This window comes from Giraffa tippelskirchi, chromosome 7 (genome assembly GCF_054371585.1).
Source record: "Giraffa tippelskirchi isolate mGirTip1 chromosome 7, T2T-mGirTip1v1.2.pri, whole genome shotgun sequence".
In the NCBI taxonomy this organism is placed as follows: domain Eukaryota; kingdom Metazoa; phylum Chordata; class Mammalia; order Artiodactyla; family Giraffidae; genus Giraffa; species Giraffa tippelskirchi.
The window spans coordinates 20967261-20985268 of record NC_137281.1 but is presented as its reverse complement, the minus strand read 5'-3'; the positions used below and the strand labels follow the sequence as shown (position 1 = coordinate 20985268).

Sequence of the window (18008 nt, the reverse complement as noted above, 5' to 3'; positions counted from 1 at the left end):
GCATACCTGTGGAGGCGCAAGCCCGTTGCCGCAGCATCAGTGCAGCAGTGAGTGTACAGCTGCCAACCGGCTCCTCCTTGCTGTTACTCACCCAGCTGTTTAGAGAAGGAGAGAGTATTTCTAATCAGCCATATGGCATGGAGTTTTATTTGCCGTGGTAAGTTAAAAAGTACATTATTGGTCAGCATCTTGCATGCAAATTTTGACATTGCATTCCAGGAGTACCTGCAGAAGAGAGGGGTGGCAAGTCGGATCTGTGTAATTACATTGCCATGCAGGCTTGTAACGTTGCCATCCCTAACTACGCCCGGTATCTCACCGCGGCGGCTGCCCGGGGATATTGCTGCACGACTCCTGTAGCCCGAGAAAGATTATGTAAACATGGTGTGCGATCTCGAAAGTGAGTAATGAAGTTGAGTACTTGTTGCAAAAATTAATAAATGGCTGGGTTCGCACGTGATGGAGGAGTCTCTGTGTGAGAACTGAGTCGCCGGCGTAGTGATGGATAAATGCACTTCCAGGCACAGGTGACTTGAGGAAATTCATCCTTTTTTTCTATCGATATGATCAAATGGACAGTTCTAGTCCATGCCCTTATCTTTCTACTGGGCTAGCATGAAATCATCACAAATAGATCTTTCTCCTCCTCTTTGCCTGTCAGACTCTTCACCTTAGTCTCAGAGGACAGCTGGCGGCGATGTGGGGCTGTTTGCAGTTTCTGGAATGGCCGTGTGGTCCCAGTCCCCCGCCTTTGCAGAAGCTCTTCCTATACTCATATTTAGCAAGTGCCTATGATGTGTCCTGAAGTCATTGTCCATCTAGCAAGTCTGTTTTGAGCCTTGTTCATGTGCCACTTTCTCTGCGGAGCTTTCTGTCCATCCCTGTCTACAGTGCTTCCCGTCCCAGAAAATTAACCCACGGTCACTGGTGCGCATTCTTCCTTGATGATACCTAGGTTTCTGCCACTATCTGTTTCTCCTTAGGAAGGGATCCATGGGACCAGACAGGTAGAGATCCAGATCTCAGTTCCAACAAGTATCAGCTCATGTAACCTGGAGCACAGAACCTCTGAACCTCAAGTATCCCATCTGTAAAATGGGAAATGCGCGTTTCTAGTTTGTAAGGTTGTTAAGAGTTAGATGTTAGATCATGTGTCTGGCACATAGTAGCTGCTATTAAATATGTGTTAAAAGATGGATGGAGACTGGAGAGAAGGAGGCATTGGGGAAGAAGGCAGAGCAGGGGCCACAGTGAAGTGTGTGTTGAGGACAGCCACCCCGTCTGGCTGGGAATGTGGTGGGGACCAGAGGAGGTGACTCTGGAAGGGGAAACTAGGGCCCAGTTCTAGAGCGACTTGGATGCTGGGCGAGGACTTTATCCTGCAGGCACTGGAATCGTGGACTGTGTGTGTGTGAAACAGTTGAGGTTTGTGGTAGGGCTATGCCGGGAGTAGTATGTGGGGTTCCACGTTGTTTTATGTGTCCTGGTTCCTCACAGACCTCCTTTGCCCTGACCCCTCACACCGCAGAGACATTCCCGGAGCTCCAGGGCCCTGGGCAGTGGCTTGGACTGGTCCTGGGAGAACTTCTCTTTGCTCTTCCCTCTCCCTCCATCAGTCAGCTCTTCAAAGCGCTAGAGCGCTGCCAGGAGAGGATATTACATGAAGCCCCTGAAGTGGCGCATTAAAGCAGTTTGGATTTTCTCTTACTGCTAACATTGATTACTATTAATTAAGGTTGATATTTACAATCAGAGGGAGCACAGGAGCAGATCATTTTTTATTAATCACTATTCTAGATTCATCATTAGTCATCATTATCAAAATATGCAGACAGTGGACAGTGGCTGAGTTTTTAAAACCTAGTGAATGATTGAATTATACTACATTATAGCGAGGCTGTGTTTTCTGTCACCTCCCCCTTTCTGGGTTGTCCCTATTGTCCCCCAAGTGGTCTCAGCCTCCTGCCGTTTATCATCTCCTCTGCCCCGTCTCTCCCCATCGCCCCCCTCCTTCTCTTCCTCCCACCCTCCGTTTCTTTTCCTCACCATAAACGGTACCATCCTGACATCCTGCAACCTGCGTTTTTCTTCCCGTGATGTGGCTTAAAGGTGACCTTGTGTTATGACGGAGCTCTGACTTGCTCCTTTCGTGTCACTCTAGCATGATCATGGAATGGGTATGCCACGATATTGTTTACCTTTATAGCCGTTCCCCCACTGGCAGACACCTAGGTTATTGCCCTGTCCTTTCCTTCCTTTTGTCGTCTTGGCCAGTGACACAGTGGGAATCCCGTGTGCATCCCGCAGCCGCCGGGGCAGTTCTGAAGAGGTGGGGTTGCTGCAGCTCCCCCCCAACCCCCCGCCAGGCTGCCCAGCCCCTTCTCGCTTGATCCCTGAACCTTAGCCGGCCCAAACCCCACCTGGATCCCCAGCATGGCCCAGCTGCACTTTTGATGGGGTCCCCTTCCTGGACTGCTTTCTTTGCCATCTTGCCGTGTGCAAATCCTGCCCATGTCCTGAGAAGCATCGCTGGGGCTGCGTCCACTCTTGGAGAGGCTTAGAACTCTCTGCTTCCTTGTCTGAAATTTTCCTCGGGGCTTGTCACTTTATTGTGAAGTTTGTTTGGTGGTTTTATTCTGAATCTCAAGCCCTATGAGGATAGGGATAGAATCTTCCTGGGTACTCCTAGGCGCTTACTGAGCTTGTGGGTCTTTCCCATGTGTTAGAGAGGAGCGTGGCTCCTGGAGGTCTCAAACCCTTCCTTCCTGGGGTTTGCAGAGATGGGCCCAAGGTACCCGCTGCTTCCTTCCTTCTGTGGTGACTCGTCTTCCCTCCCCTTGTTCCAAATGGGACCTGAATGTGCTCTTGGAATGAGAAAAATGGAATTTAGGGGATCCGGTTTTCCATTTAGGATTTTTTTTTTCCCAGTAGATAAACAATTGTAGGTGATTTAATTTATCTGTAATGGTGCACATGGATTTACCTAAGCGGGAGAATGTCGCTAAGTTGTGGACACATACTGCATACAATTCAATGAGAACCGGCCTCTGTTGGGTAGCAATAAATGTCAAACTGTTCAACATTGATTGTTCTTGAAGGAATATTGCCTTACAAAGAATAAAGTATCTTTTTGAGATTATTCAATTGGACTGACTTTGAATCTAACAAGAAGTAGGAATACGGAATCCCTCTGTGGCTCCTTGCCCCTGTGGTTAAAGACAGGGGACACAGTAGGAATAGGGGACAAACCGCTCGGGCCTCTGTTCCCTTAATGGTTCCTTCAGCCCCCAGAGAGGAGGGAAGAATGTCTCAAGGACTGCAGTGGCTTCCTACAGTCCTGCCAACTTCTTCCTCTGCCTTGCCTGCCTCTGGGACTTCAGGTCCCACAGCTCTGCTCTCACTCACTACACTCCAGCTATGCTGGTCTGCTTAGTGCTCTTCAAAACACCCCAGTATGGACCTCCCCCGGGGCTTTGCACCTCTGTTCTCTCTGCATAAAATTCCATCCTTCTGTACTGCTCTACGACCACTCACCCGAGGTCAAAGCTCACCTCCTTTGTGCCCCACACGCTGCTGGTGGTTCTTAACCATTCCATCACTCTTGTATGTGTAACTATTTGAAATTATCTTATTTATGTTTTTCTTTCAGCATATTATCTGTCTCCCCACTAGAATTGCGAGCTTCACGAGGGCAGGAATGGTGTCTGTCTCATCTGCTTGGGTAGTCCGATGCCTGGAGCAGTTCATGAGACAGGATGTTTGTGATGTAATAATATGGTGCTAAGTACTGATAGAACACGTGTGTTGAGTGACGCTCTGCAAAGTGATAGAACAGCAACCACCCAAGGCATGGCTTCCTTTCACATGAATCTTCCTTTAGTAGAATTGCTCTGTTTTATGCCTTGAAGAAAGTGGGGTTTTCCTGCAGCAATTGGTTCCTGCTACTTTCTAGACAACCTGGTAATTTGTTTGGAGTGCTAGGGCAGAGGGCTTGCACTGCCGGTGGCCGAGTCTCTCCCCGCCGGAAACTGAGCTCTCCTTACTGTGCTTTGCTGGGGATGCAGAGTCAGGCACAATAGCTGCAGACTCTCAAGTTTAGCTGATGAATGAAAGAACTTAAGTGAAGTGGAGACTCATGGTAGTTATCATCGTCTAGAATTTGTAAAAAATATTCTTTCCCTTCGTCTCAGGGATCTTCTATTGTTGAAGGAGACTTAGGTCAGGAGATAGAATTCTTTTACTCTGTAGAAATAAAAACCTGTGTACTTCCTCTAGCCCTGAATAAAAACAACCATTCTTTATTAAAAGAAAAAAAAAAAGAAAACCACTGTGCAACTTCTCAGTGCCGACTTCCTTGCACCCACTTTCCAGACCTCAGAAGGGCTGAAGAAGGAGGTCAGAGTGTGTGGGTCTGTGTGCTGACTGATCATGTCCCAAGAGCTGGTTTGTGGATAATCCTTTGGTGTTTTCTTTTCTCCCAGGAGAAAGTTTGACCCTGAGAATCAGATGTTGAGAAATACATGCCATGAAGTCATTTTGGCTGATTTAATCTAAACTTCCTGTCTGCTCCTGGGCAGAGGGTTCAAGGTTGGGAGGGTCTTGTGGTCTAACTCTGCCCACTCTCGTTTGAGCAGCCAAGGTTTCTTGCCTGCTTATATACCCCCTGGTAGGGCACTCGCCCCCTCAACCCCCAGGGCTGAGTAGGGTCTGGGGAAGCTCCCACTGTGCACATAGCAGCAGCTGTGCTGGACTCTCCGTCTCCCCATGTGTACCCTGGGGAGGAACACGCCTTCCTCACATAGCTGTGCCAGTGAATGGTCCTGGTCCTCCTTCTGAAAGTCAGGCACTCAGGAAACATTCTCTTTCTTACTGTTGTTTTTTTTTTTCTTTTTAATTGTCCTGAAACCTGCTCCCTAACTCTGGTCTTAGGCTTCCCTGGGGTCCTAGAGACCAGGTCTGGCTCTCCTAGGGCCAGGAGACAAATATCGTGTTGCTTTGAGCCCTGCCTACCATCTTATTCCTCACTGTGTGCTGAGGGCATATGGCCTGTTGGTATGGCCTGCTTGGAGAAGCCCCTCCCATTTTTGTTGCCCTGTTTCTGAGGCTGGGTTTGCTTGTCTGGGACCACTGATTCTCTGTTGCCCTTGAGTAGCTTTTCCCTGGCTGATCCCCAAAGTCCTTCTCAGGGATGGGGCTAAAGCCCTGTCCTCTCCAGACGCCTATATTGATGCTCTGGGGTTTGGACCCTGTTACTAGTTAGGATTGTGCTGGTTGATGTTGTAGATATTTCTCAAAGTTACAGTGTCAGGACACAATGATTTATGTGATTTCTCACAGAAAATCCAACCAGTGTTGGACATAAACAGCTTTCATTTAGGAACCAGTGGACTCTTAGCATTTCTGGTATGTGGTTTCCAAGATCTTGAAAGGCATTGAAATCTGCTGTCAGGAAAGGGGGGACTGAGAGGAGGACAGGTAGGGAGCGATGGATAGACTTGCAGATGGGGTACTTTGTGCAGATCCCATTGGCTGCAACTCGGTCACATGACCCCAGCTGGCTGGTGAGCCTGGGACATGTCCCTAGAGACATGGGTGGTTGGTTGGCAGCCATCTCTACTACAGACCGGATGTGAAAAAGACCAGCAACTGCTTAATGGCATCACTCAGTTTAGTCCCTTGGCTTAGTGATCAGGGTGCTTTCAGAGTGTCCTTCATTCAGGGTGTCTCATGCCCAGCACCCCACTTGCCCAGCACTGACCACCTGTACTTGTGCTCCTCACACCTCCTGGTTTCTGTCCAGGTCATTGGTAAAACAGTCCATAGTGCAGCCCTGCTCATCACCCAGGGCTCTTCACGGTGCCTTCAGTATGTCTCGTTACTCTGCACCGTTTGGCATGGCTACTTATCCAGCCACTTAGCCACGTCTGTTTCTTGCTCAGGCTCACATTTCTCCCCTTTATCCCCACGGAAATCAGAATGCTCTGCAGAAATGCAGATGCCCTGTGTCTCATGCAGCTCTCTGTCCTGCCAGCCTTTGGGCTGGGCTGATGCAGCTGGTCTCAGGGCGCCCAACTGGGCTCCTGGGATTGCCATTCTCTCTTCTTGGTTTTCCCCAACTGCTTTTAAAAAGTAACATCTAGGCTAAAATCATACTTGGGATCAATTGTCCGTGACCTGAAGAGTTTAGCTTCCCCTTCTCCACAGTTTCTCAAATATCACCACCAAAGCGTTCAGCACTTGCTTTACAAGCTCTTTCAGTACCACAATGTGGCATTCCCAGAGCCTGGAGATGGGAATTCTGGCCAAGCACATGGGGTCTCTCTGAAGATCTCTTACCTGTTTCAGGCTCCCTTTGGTCAACGAGTCCCTTTCTATCCTTAGGACCTTCTTGTTGCTGAGCAGACATAAACAATCCTGTCTTCTCCATCAGTTGCTTGACTTGATGTCATTGCTCTTAGCAGATCTACAGTTCGTTCCTCTGTCTATTTCTTACTCTGAACTGAGCTTTTTAAGAGGGATTTTTTGGCTATCCTTAATAACACTTTGACTTCCTTAGCCTTTGCCAAAGAGAAGGTCATTGCAAGTCCCAGCAACTTATGTCTATATTCCTTCCACTTCTCATATTTTATCCAAATCATCAGTCAATTACTTGATTCAATCAGCAAATATATATTAGCTCAGTTCAGTCGCTCAGTTGTGTCCGACTCTTTGCGACCCATGAACTGCAGCACACCAGGCCTCCCTATCCATTGCCAACTCCTGGGGTTTACTCAAACTCATGTCCATTGAGTCGGTGATGCCATCCAACCATCTCATCCTCTGTCGCCCCCTTCTCCTCCTGCCTTCAATCTTTCCCAGCATCAGGGTGTTTTCCAAAGAGTCAGTTCTTCACATTAGGTTGCCAAAGTACTGGAGTTTCAGCTTCAGCATCAGTCCTTCTAATGAATATTCAGGACTGGTTTCCTTTAGAATGGACTGGTTGGATCTCCTTGCAGTCCAAGGGAGACTCTCAAGAGTCTTCTCCAACACCACAGTTCAAAAGCATCAATTCTTCAGGGCTCAACTTTATTTATGGTCCAACTCTCACATCCATACATGACTACAGGAAAAACCATAGCTTTGACTAGATGGACCTTTGTTGGCAAAGTAATGTCTCTGCTTTTTAACATGCTGTCTAGGTTGGTCATAACTTCTCTTCCAAAGAGTAAGCGTCTTTTAATTTCATGGCTGCAGTCACCATCTGCAGTGATTTTGGAGCCCCCCCCCCCCAAAAGTCTGTTACTGTTTCCACTGTTTCCCCCTCTATTTGCCATGAAGTGATGGGACCAGATGCCATGATCTTAGTTTTCTGAATGTTGAGCTTTAAGCCAACTTTTTCACTCTCCTCTTTCACTTTGGTCAAGAGGCTCTTTAGTTCTTCTTCACTTTCTGCCATAAGGGTGGTGTCATCTGCATCTGAGGTTATTGATATTTCTCCTGGCAATCTTGATTCATCCAGCCCAGCGTTTCTCATGATGTACTCTGCATATAAGCTAAATAAGCAGGATGACAATATTCAGCCTTGATGTACTCCTGTCCCTATTTGGAACCAGTCTGTTGTTCCATGTCCAGTTCTAACTGTTGTTTCCTAACCTGCATAAAGATTTCTCAAGAGGCAGGTCAGGTGGTCTGGTATCCCCATCTCCTTCAGAATTTTCCAGATTTTGTTGTGATCCACACAGTCAAAGGCTTTGGCATAGTCAATAAAGCAGAAATAGATGTTTTTCTGGAACTCTCTTGCTTTTTCAATGATCCAACGGATGTTGGCAATTTATCTCGGGTTCCTCTGCCTTTTTTAAAACCTGCTTGAACATCTGGAATTTCACAGTTCACGTACTGTTGAAGCCTGACTTGGAGAATTTTGAGCATTACTTTACTAGCGTGGGAGATAAGTACAATTGTGCGGTAGTTTGAGCATTCTTTGGCATTGCCTTTCTTTGGGATTGGATTGAAAACTGACCTTTTCCAGTCCTGTGGCCACTGCTGAGTTTTCCAAACTTGCTGGCATATTGAGTGCAGCACTTTCACAGCATCATCTCGTAGGATTTGAAATCGCTTAACTGGAATTCCATCACCTCCACTAGCTTTGTTTGTAGTGATGCTTTCTAAGGCCCACTTGACTTCGCATTCCAGGATGTCTGGCTCTAGGTTTGTGATCACACCATCGTGATTATCTGGGTCATGAAGATCTTTTTTGTATAGTTCTTCTGTGTATTCTTGCCACCTCTTCTTAATATCTTCTGCTTCTGTTAGGTCCATACCATTTCTGTCCTTTATTGTGCCCATCTTTGCATGAAATGTTCCTTTGGTATCTCTAATTTTCTTGAAGCGATCTCTAGACCTTCCCATTCTATTGTTTTCCTCTGTTTCTTTGCATTGATCACTGAGGAAGGGTTTCTTATCTCTCCTTGCTATTCTTTGGAATTCTGCATTCAAATGGGTCTATCTCTCCTTTTCTCCTTTGCCTTTTGATTCTCTTCTATTCATAGCTATTTGTAAGGCCTCCTCTGACAACCATTTTGCCTTTTTGCATTTCTTTTCCTTTGGTGATGTCTATGTGAAGAGTATTCTCTTGTGTTGTTGGAAGAAGGTGTTTGCTGTGACCAGTGTGTTCTCTTGGCAAAACTCTGTTAGCCTTTGCCCTGCTTCATTCTGTACTCCAAGGCCAAATTTGCCTGTTACTCCAGGTATCTCTTGACTCCCTACTTTTGCATTCCAGTCCCCTAGATGAAAAGGACATCTTTTTTGGGTGTTAGTTCTAGACGGTCTTGTAGGTCTTCATAGAACTGTTCAACTTCAGCTTCTTCAGCATTACTGATCGGGGCATAGATTTGGATTACTGTGATATTAAAAGGTTTGCCTTGGAAATGAACAGATCATTCTGTCATTTTTGAGACTGCATCCAAGTACTGCATTTCGGACTCTTTTGTTGACTATGAGGGCTACTCCATTTCTTCTAAGGGATTCTTGCCCACAGTAGTAGATATAATGGTCATCTGAGTTAAATTCACCCATTCCAGTCAATTTTAGTTGCTGATTCCTAAAATGTCGATGTTCACTCTTGCCATCTCCTGTTTGACCACTACCAATTTGCCTTGATTCATGGACCCAACATTCCAGGTTCCTATGCAATATTACTCTTTACAGCATCGGACTTTATTCCATCACCAGTCACATCCACAAGTGGGTGTTGTTTTTTCTTTGACTCCTCTCTTCATTCTTTCTGGAGTTATTTCTCTACTGATCTCCAGTGGCATATTGGGCACCTACTGACCTGGGTATTCATTGGAAGGACTGATGTTGAAGCTGAAACTCCAATACTTTGGCCACCTGATGTGAAGAGCTGACTCATTTGAAAAGACCCTGATGCTGGGAAAGATCAAGGGCAGGAGGAGAAGGGGACGACAGAGGATGAGATGGTTGGATGGCATCACCGACTCCATGGACATGGGTTTGGGTAGACTCTGGCAGTTGGTGATGGACAGGGAGGCCTGGCGTGCTGCGATTCATGGGGTCGCAAGGAGTTGGATATGACTGAGCGATTGAACTGAACTGAACTGAACTGACCTGGGGAGTTCATCTTTCAGTGTCCTATCTTTTTGCCTTTTCATACTGTTCATGAGGTTCTCAAGGCAAGAATACTGAAGTGGTTTGCCATTCCCTTCTCAAGTGGACCATGTTTTGTCAGAACTCTCCACCATGACCCGTCCGTCTTGGGTGGCTCTACATGGCATGGCTCATACTTTCATTGAGTTAGACAAGGCTGTGGTCCATGTGATCAGATTGGCTAGTTTTCTGTGACTGTGGATTTCAGTCTGTCTGCTCTCTGATGGAGAAGGATAAGAGGCTTACAGAAGCTTCCTGAGACTGACTGAGGGGGAAACTGGGTCTTGTTCTGATGGGCAGGGTCATGCTCAGTAAATCTTTAATCCAATTTTCTGTTGATGGGTGGAGTTGTGTTCCCTCCCTGTTATTTACCTGGGGCCAAACTATGGTGGAGGTAATGAAGATAATGGCGACCTCCTTCAAAAGGTCCCAGCATGCAGTGCTACACTGAGTGCCACCAGCTCTGCAGCAGGCCACCGCCGACCCACGCCTCCCTCGGAGACTCCTGGACACTCACAGGCAAGTCTGGGTCAGTCTCTTGTGGGGTCACTGCTCCTTTCTCCTGGGTCCTGGTGCGCACAAGGTTCTGTTTGTGCCCGCCAAGAGTTTGTTTCCCAGTCCTGTGTAAGGTCTGGCAGCTCTATGTGGGGTTAATGGCGACCTCCTCCAAGAGGGCTTATGCCATACCCAGGTCTGCTGCACCCAGAGCCCCTGCCCCTGTGGCAGGCCACTGCTGACCCGTACCTCCTCAGGAGACACTCAAACACAGTTCTGTCTCAGTCTCTGTGGGGTCTCTGGGTCCTGGTGCATACAAGGTTTGTTTGATCCCTCTGAGCATCTCTGGCAGATATGGGGTTTGATTCTAAAGGTGATTTCGCCTCTCCTACTGTCTTGCTGGGGCTTCTCCTTTGTTCTTGGACGTGAGGTATTTCCTCACAGTCATTCAAGTGCAGTGCAGCCGCTGCGCAGCCGCCACTCCAGCACCTACAAATATATACGTATGTGTGTAAATATGTGTATGTGTACATTTATGTATATATGCATGTGTGTGAATGTACATGAGTAAGTGTACATGCACATATATATGGGTGTGTAAAATGCTCTTCTTTTCAAATCTATCTTTGAAGATCACACTGGCTTCCCTGGATGCTGCCCTCTCCTCCCTCACTGGGACCTTTCTGGTTACACAGGCCTCATGGCATGTTTGAGAGCATCCTTATCTTTTACTAAGCCATCTGCTTGCCTAGCCTCTCGTGCCCTGGAATTCTCCATCTCTTTACTCCAAGTGTTTTGAACTCTGACATCCTAAAATTTAGAATACATGTTGGTTAAGGATGACTTATAAACATTTATTGAGTTTTTTTGAACAAATATGAGGCAGTATGCTAACTTGGTAAGTGGGTTTAGCCTTCGTAACATCTTATAGGTACTGATTTTATTCTCTAAGGATTCAGGGGGATCTGAGGTTCAGTGACGTTAAGTAACTCCTCCAGTGTTGTACAGGAAGGGCTGGAGCCTGGATTTGGAATCATGTGCGTCCTACTCCATCTCTGCCCCATCCCTGTGATCCTGTCCTGCTCAGCCTACCCCACCCAGTGAATTGGGAACCTTAAGATGACATAACTGTAGTTGTCCAGGATTCTTGTCTTTTCTGCTTTAACTAGTTCCTCCTCATTAGTTGAAACTAAATCTAGAGTAAAAAAATAAAATTCCCTAATTATATCCTCCACAGTCTGGAAAATGAAGTTATCATCAAGTTAGACCAAGATCTTGTCCGTGAATGAAGACAACGGTGATAATAGTAAATGTCTGATGCCCAGCTGTTTGGCCAGCTAATAGGTTGATTGGGTAGTCAGAGAGTGAAAGTTCCTATCAGTCCCTTCTCCAGCCTCCTGACCGGTTGAACTGGAAATTTGGAGTACAGAGTAAGCCCCCTATTTCTCCCATCTCCCTGGGTGGCCTGTGGCAAGGCCACCGTTTCTGCACCTCCTCCTTCAGGCTCCCCCACGACTCCCCTGTGTGCTTTTGCCTGGTGTATACGAGCACCATGGAGGGAGGGGGAGACCCCTCCTTCACCGTTTGGACTAGGCTGTTCTCCGAGGCAGGGAAGACCCTGCGTCTGCCTAGCATCCTGAAGATTTCAGCCCTGACCTGGCCGTGAGGCTCAGGTCAGTGTGCTGGGTTTTCCTACATCCAGCCCTGGAACAGTGACCTTGTGGACTGCCCTTCTTTGAGGGTATCTCTGTGCCCCTCCCATATCCCTCCTCCTCTCTGGGTTGTCTCTGCCATGCTTGGGGGTCCCAGGGTGCCAGGATATGGGGTGAGGTGAGCTGGCCCCCAGGAGGATGTGGCCCGCTCCCCTCTGCGAAGTGCTTCAGAGCCCATACAGGACCTACTCCAGGGTCTCCAGACAGGGCCAACTCCCTCCTACTTCCCCTGCCCCTCACTCTCAGCAGATCCCAAACACCCCACCCCCAAAAGGGCCCCTCCTCCTATGCCCTTGGCTTGGTGAACAGTACCCTACCCACCCGTCGGCTGCCAGAAGCCCAGGAGATAGCCAAGATACCTCCCTCCCAAACCCCCATGGGTCCTGTGCTTCCACTTCTTAAAGAACTCTTGAATGAACCCCATAGTCTACACAACAAGGCCTTATTTCACATCCCCAAGGTTTTCCCTCTTAATCATAGCCTCTCGCTGGTCTTTCTTCTTGGAGCCTACTCTCTGTCCAAACCAGCTTCAAACCAAAACCCCAAGAATCTGATCACACCCCTTATTCCCAGTCTAGAGCTGCTCAGGGGTTTCCCATTGTCCCCCAGAAAAAGGCCCCTGTCTGATGAGAGCCTTTGGGGTGGAGCCCTGGTCTGTCTCTGCAGACGCTTCCCTTTATCCCCAGTCTGGCTTCTGGCTGGCCTGACTTCTCTGGTCTCCAGTGAGTGAACATTCATTCATCGTTTAGGGTCTTTGCCTGCTCCGCCCCTTTTACCTGGACTAGTGCTTCCCCATCTCTTTGCTTGGCTAACTCCAACCTCCCTTTGAAGACTTCTTTGGAGGCTGTCTTCAGCTGGGGTTGAGGGCAGTGCCCGGGGTGATGTCTGGGGTACCTAGCCATCCATCCACCACAGTACATCCAGTGTACCCTCCATACCACATCACAGTTATCTGTCTCTCTCTTTTCATACCTAGTCACCCAGGAGACACTCCATATACTTTGTTGAATGTTGAATGAATGTTGTTGAAGAAACCTAAATTCAGCTATGCAGGGTATTTCCTCTCTTTCTGGTTCTTAAATATGTCACATAATTGTTACTCCTCATTCTTTTTCTTTCTCTTGGCTAACAGTATTCTCCTGCAGTTTTCCCTCATTACATTCCCTCATTCCTCTAAGCCTCTAGATGTTGTTATTGTTTTTCAGTTGCTTAGTTGTGTCTGACTCTTTGCGACCCCTTGGACTGCAGCACACCAGGCTTCCCTGTCCTTCACCATCTCCCGGAGCTTGTTCAAACTCATGTTCATTGAGTTGGTGATGTCGTCCAACCACCTCGTCCTCTGTCGTCCCCTTCTTCTCCTGCCTTCAATCTTTCCCAGCATCAGGGTCTTTTCCAATGAGTTGGCTCTTCACATCAGGTGGCCAAAGTATTGGAGCTTCAGCATCAGTCCCTCCAAAGAATATTCAAGGTTGATTTCCTTTAGGATTGAGTGATTTGATCTCCTTGAAGTCCAAGGGACTCTCAAGAGTATCTAAGTATCTAAGCCTCTAGATACTTATTTTTTATAATAGCTTTATTTAATTCACACTGCATACATTTCACTCATGTAAAGTGTGTATGTAATTCAATGATTTTAAGTGTATTCAGAGTTGTAAACCATTACCAAAATCAATTTTAGATCATTTTTATCACCCTTTAACTGTGAGCCTCTACTCCCCTTTCCCCCAACCCTAGAAAACCATTCATCTTCTTTCTTTCTATATAGATTTGCTGCTTCAAGGCATCTTCTAGACATTCTTAAGGCTCATCTCTGCGCAGGACGCATGCATGCCTTGTTTTCAAGCAGTATACTTTCTTTTCTACTCTTTTCTCTCCCTCCCTCCTTTCTTTCTTCTTTTTTTTTTTTGTGGGGGGCTGCCTATCCTTGATCTCTTTAGCAAAGACTCTGAAACTCAGGGTTTGGAAGAGCTCTTTATTTTCCTGGAACTCAGGTAAAAGGGGGTGATATCTCTTCTTTGTTGTAGGATTTACTTTGTAAAGTGCTGTAAGAGTGCAAAATCAAACTATTTTGCATGTGTTGGTGTTGTTTAGTTGTTCCAAATGAATGTCACTTTCTCAGGTTTTTTTCTGAATTTACCCTACCTCCTTAGCAAAGTTGAATTCCAGAGAAAGTTATAAACCTTCTTTTGTCATACTGCCAGTCTAGAGAAGGCACAGTGAGGGGAGATGAGCTCCAAGAAGCCATGGCCTTGGAGGGTTCATCTCAGCCCAGTAGAGGCACGCTCGCATCATGGGGTGGTCAGCAGGTCACTGATGCATCAGAAAAGTGAGAGGGGATCAGTCTGCTCCTGGTGTTTGCATTTTCTCTAATCACTTATCTGGTTTTGGTCCTCGTGGGCCAAATGCTCCACAAACATTTTCTTGGTTCAGCTAAAGGGCAAGTGTGGATAATTTGCCTAAGAGGAAATAAAAGTACCAAATATAAGGAACATGGGTCATTTGTCCTAGTATTTAAAAATCGCAAACTTAAATAATCAGTTGCCACTTTTGGTCTATTATTAAAAGCCGAGTCTCCTGGCTGCTGAGGATGCAGGGGATCAGGACTTCCAGTAATGCTGGTGGCTTTCTAAACGGTTGACATCCCCGTAGAAGACAATTTGTCAATACCTATCAGGAGTAATAACATGTTAAACTCGTTGACCCAGTAATTCTGCTTCTGAGGATCTATTTTAAGGAATTTATCCAAAGTATGAAAAAGCTATATGCGTGAAAATGTTCATTACAGCATCATTTAAGATGTCAAAAATTAAAACGGGAATTGAGCTAAATGTATGGCATTGGGGTGTTCCATGGAACCAGATCTCCTTGATGGACAGTTGCGCAGTCAGTTAAAATGATGGTTTTCAGGACTTGCACAAGAACAAAAGAAGGAAGCAGAACTGAGTGTGGACCAGGAGTGTGAACAGATGAAAAGACGTGCACAGGATAGCTCAGGAAGAGAAATGCTGAAATGATGACTGTGAGGGGCTTTTAGGCACAAAAACTGTAGAGTCTTCTTGGTTTCTGTCTCTCACACACACATATTTTATAATGCATGACATTCCTTTTCTAATAATAAAAAAATGTTCAGGAAAGCCAACCCTCTGGTGACTCTTAGGAAGGACAGACTTACTGTTTTGTTCTTAAAGAGTTTTACATGAGGACCAAAGACATGGTAGTAAACCAGCATAATGATCATATTCCCTGGCATTCCGTTGAAAATGACAATTTTTTCCCATTCCCTGAAACAAATCTTGACTAACTTTGATAGTTCAGCAATTAGAACTTTGGCATACAATCTTTCTTCTTCAACTCCTATAATTAGTGGTCTCCAATTATATGAATCAATTTCAATTTCTATAAATCAGATGATTTAGAGAGAAGGCTGTTCAATTTCCTTTTCAACTGTATGGTTTCAGCAGCAATAAAACTCTCAGCTTAAAATATCAGGATGCAACTTGCTCCAGAAATATTACCCAGTGCACTGAGGGCTTTTGCTGGGAGCTGGGCATCTCATAGGTAGCTGTTTTTGGTCACATCTCTTGTATGTCTGCAGCAGAGTCCTGTTCAATTCTTCATGGGATCTGATGTCTACTTACAGATTCCTTCCCAGTCTGGGTGAATATCACTTGACCTACCTGGTCTTCCAGCGGAACAGACCTGGTTTGGTCCCAGAGAGGTCTGTAGAATGCTAGCTAGCAGGTACCTTGAGTGTCTCTTTTACTTTTAATCTTGGTCTTGACAACATCAGCGGCCTTCAGAGTTTTCTCAGAGGCCTGCCACCCACGGTGTGATCTGGATGGTGGCTGAACTCCCCTCAGCCCAGCTCCAGAAAGTGCCCGTTATATCCAGCTACTCCGTAGAGCTCTTCTTGAATTAATTCCTGATCGCTGGAATTTGGAAGTGTTTTATTTTTCTCCCTTAGTCCTTTCATGATGAGATGTGATCTCTTTCATTCCACATGGAGAAGTCGTCTTATTAATTTTAAAGATTCAAAAAAAAGGAAAATCATTTAGCTGTTTTTTTAATCCAAGAGTCTCAGCAGACTCTTACCAGCGTGGAATCACATAGACACATCCACGTGGAGTTCACTCTACCTCTGTCTGAAAGGAAGAATGCAGAGGCAGAGGGCGGGGTGGGGATGTGTGCCCGGAATTGGTGCCGGCACGAGTGCTGGGGCTCTGGGCTACAGATATACAGCTTCTGAGTTGCCTGCTCCTTTTGGAGGAGAGAAGTGGCCAGGGCTTGTCTTTGCTGCTAATATGGTTTTTAGCAAGATATCTCTTTTTTGTTGGAGATTGGCCTCTGGCTTGTACCCTAAATTCAACTTATGTTGAATTATTGTTGTTGTTTTATCTATTACTTTCAGTTTCCACAGCATTCGAGTCTCATTAAGTGTCAGGGCCACTCACTGAGGTTTCTTGAAAAATAGATCATGGAAAATCAGGACAGTGCACACTGGCCTTCCCAAGGTATCACCCAGGCCAGCCCCCTCAGAGCAGAGAACCTCAAAACCAAGCTGAATTTCTCTTTTGGAACCTGAGATTGCTATGAAATGTGGCAGCAAGACTGACTCCCAAACATGAAGGAGGACAAGGCCCATCTCTCATGGGGGTGGGGGTGGGAGGGGCTCCAATGAAGAAAGAATTTAAAACAAAACCCAGAAATATGAAGGAAGTTACAGCCATGTGATATAGCCTTCTATAGCCATTAACAATCAGGTGTTGAAGAGTAACTTCAAAATATAATGGTGACATTATGTTAAGAGGAAACATTGAATATGAAACTATATGGAATCTCTATTTTGTTTATATTTGAAAGTGAAAGTTAGTCACTCAGTTGTGTCTGACTCTTTGTGACCCCATGGACTGTAGCCCACCAGGCTTCTCTGTCCATGGAATTCTCCAGGCAAGAATACTGGAGTGGATTGCTGTTTCCTTCTCCAGGGGATCTTCCCGACCCAGGGATCGAACCCAGGTTTCACGCATTGCAGGCAGACTCTTTACCGACTGAACCACCAGGGAAATCACTGTTTATATTTAAATAATATTAATCATGTTTAAGAGCTTCCCCTGTGGCTCAGATGGTAAAGAATCCAACTGTCTCACAAGCTCTCTAGGGCTCTGTGACCGGCCACTTGCCCCTCAAACCCCCATGCTTCTCTTGAGATTTTCCCTCCTATGTACATACCTCGAATGTGTTTTAACTAAGTTAGAAGGTTTTGTAAGGATCCTGCTTGGCTCTCATGTGTGTGAGCCAGCAAGAGCAACTCTGATTATGGGAGAATAAAAGCCATCGCTGATGATTTTTCTTTTTAACCAAGTTAACGGCTTCTTAGACCAGCAAATAGTTTTTGGTTGTTGTTGTTGTTGCTGAATAACCTAAATCTTTTTGTTCATCCTTTCTTGATAATGGGTGACTAGAGAGAAGATCCTATTAAGCAAGTTTCCTTACATCAGGAAAGGAGAGTCATAAATACGCAACAATAGCATTTTACCATATATAGACCCTTTCGTCTCTGGGAGGGATCTGTATCATTGGGCAGGTCTCCATTTTACAGATGGAAAATAAAGGGATGTGGTCACATCCCTTGCTGAACCCACGGTAGAAGCGGAACTGGGACCATTGGTTTCAAAATTGCTTTGTGTGGTAACTTTGTAGGGTCACCGTGGGCTCCCCTTACCAGTAGATAACTTTGAACACGGAGATGAAGCTTCTATGCTGAGCAGCCATGGGCGTTTCCTTCCTCCTCCCACGTGGTCTTCCTGTAAAGCAGGAATAAGGCACCATTGTTACCCAAAGGCCACTGGCTCCTAAGTATGTCCTAAGGCCCCCAAGTCGATGTGTCTCTTGCTGTGGTACAATACCAGGAAATGTCAAGTATTCGGGATTGCCCACTGAAGAGTTTTTATTTTGGTGTAAGAAAAGAAGGGCTTTTAAATTTTAAAGTGAGAAATTTGGATTTGGAAGGAAAAAATGTGAAAGTTGATAATAACGAAGACTTTGTTTGCCAGACACCCCAGCCCAGTGACTAATGGTCCAGCTGCTTGTGGGGCAGCGCTGTGGTTGGGGGCGTTAGCCGGGAACAGAAGTGAGCAGGCTCTGGAGACGCTGGGG

At 46.2% G+C, this 18008-nt stretch overlaps 1 protein-coding gene and 1 long non-coding RNA gene across 11 annotated transcripts in view; one reads left to right on the top strand and one right to left on the bottom strand.

Moving 5' to 3' along the window:
* The window catches only part of ZNF536 (zinc finger protein 536), a 443099-nt gene that overhangs the window by 222053 nt on the left and 203038 nt on the right, over positions 1–18008 (top strand). The window lies entirely within an intron of this gene.
* On the bottom strand, positions 1760–3735 carry LOC145512105 (uncharacterized). Its single transcript, XR_014058278.1, has 2 exons — positions 3552–3735; positions 1760–2864 (listed from the first exon to the last, which is right to left on the bottom strand). It is a non-coding gene; the product is annotated as an uncharacterized LOC145512105 (long non-coding RNA).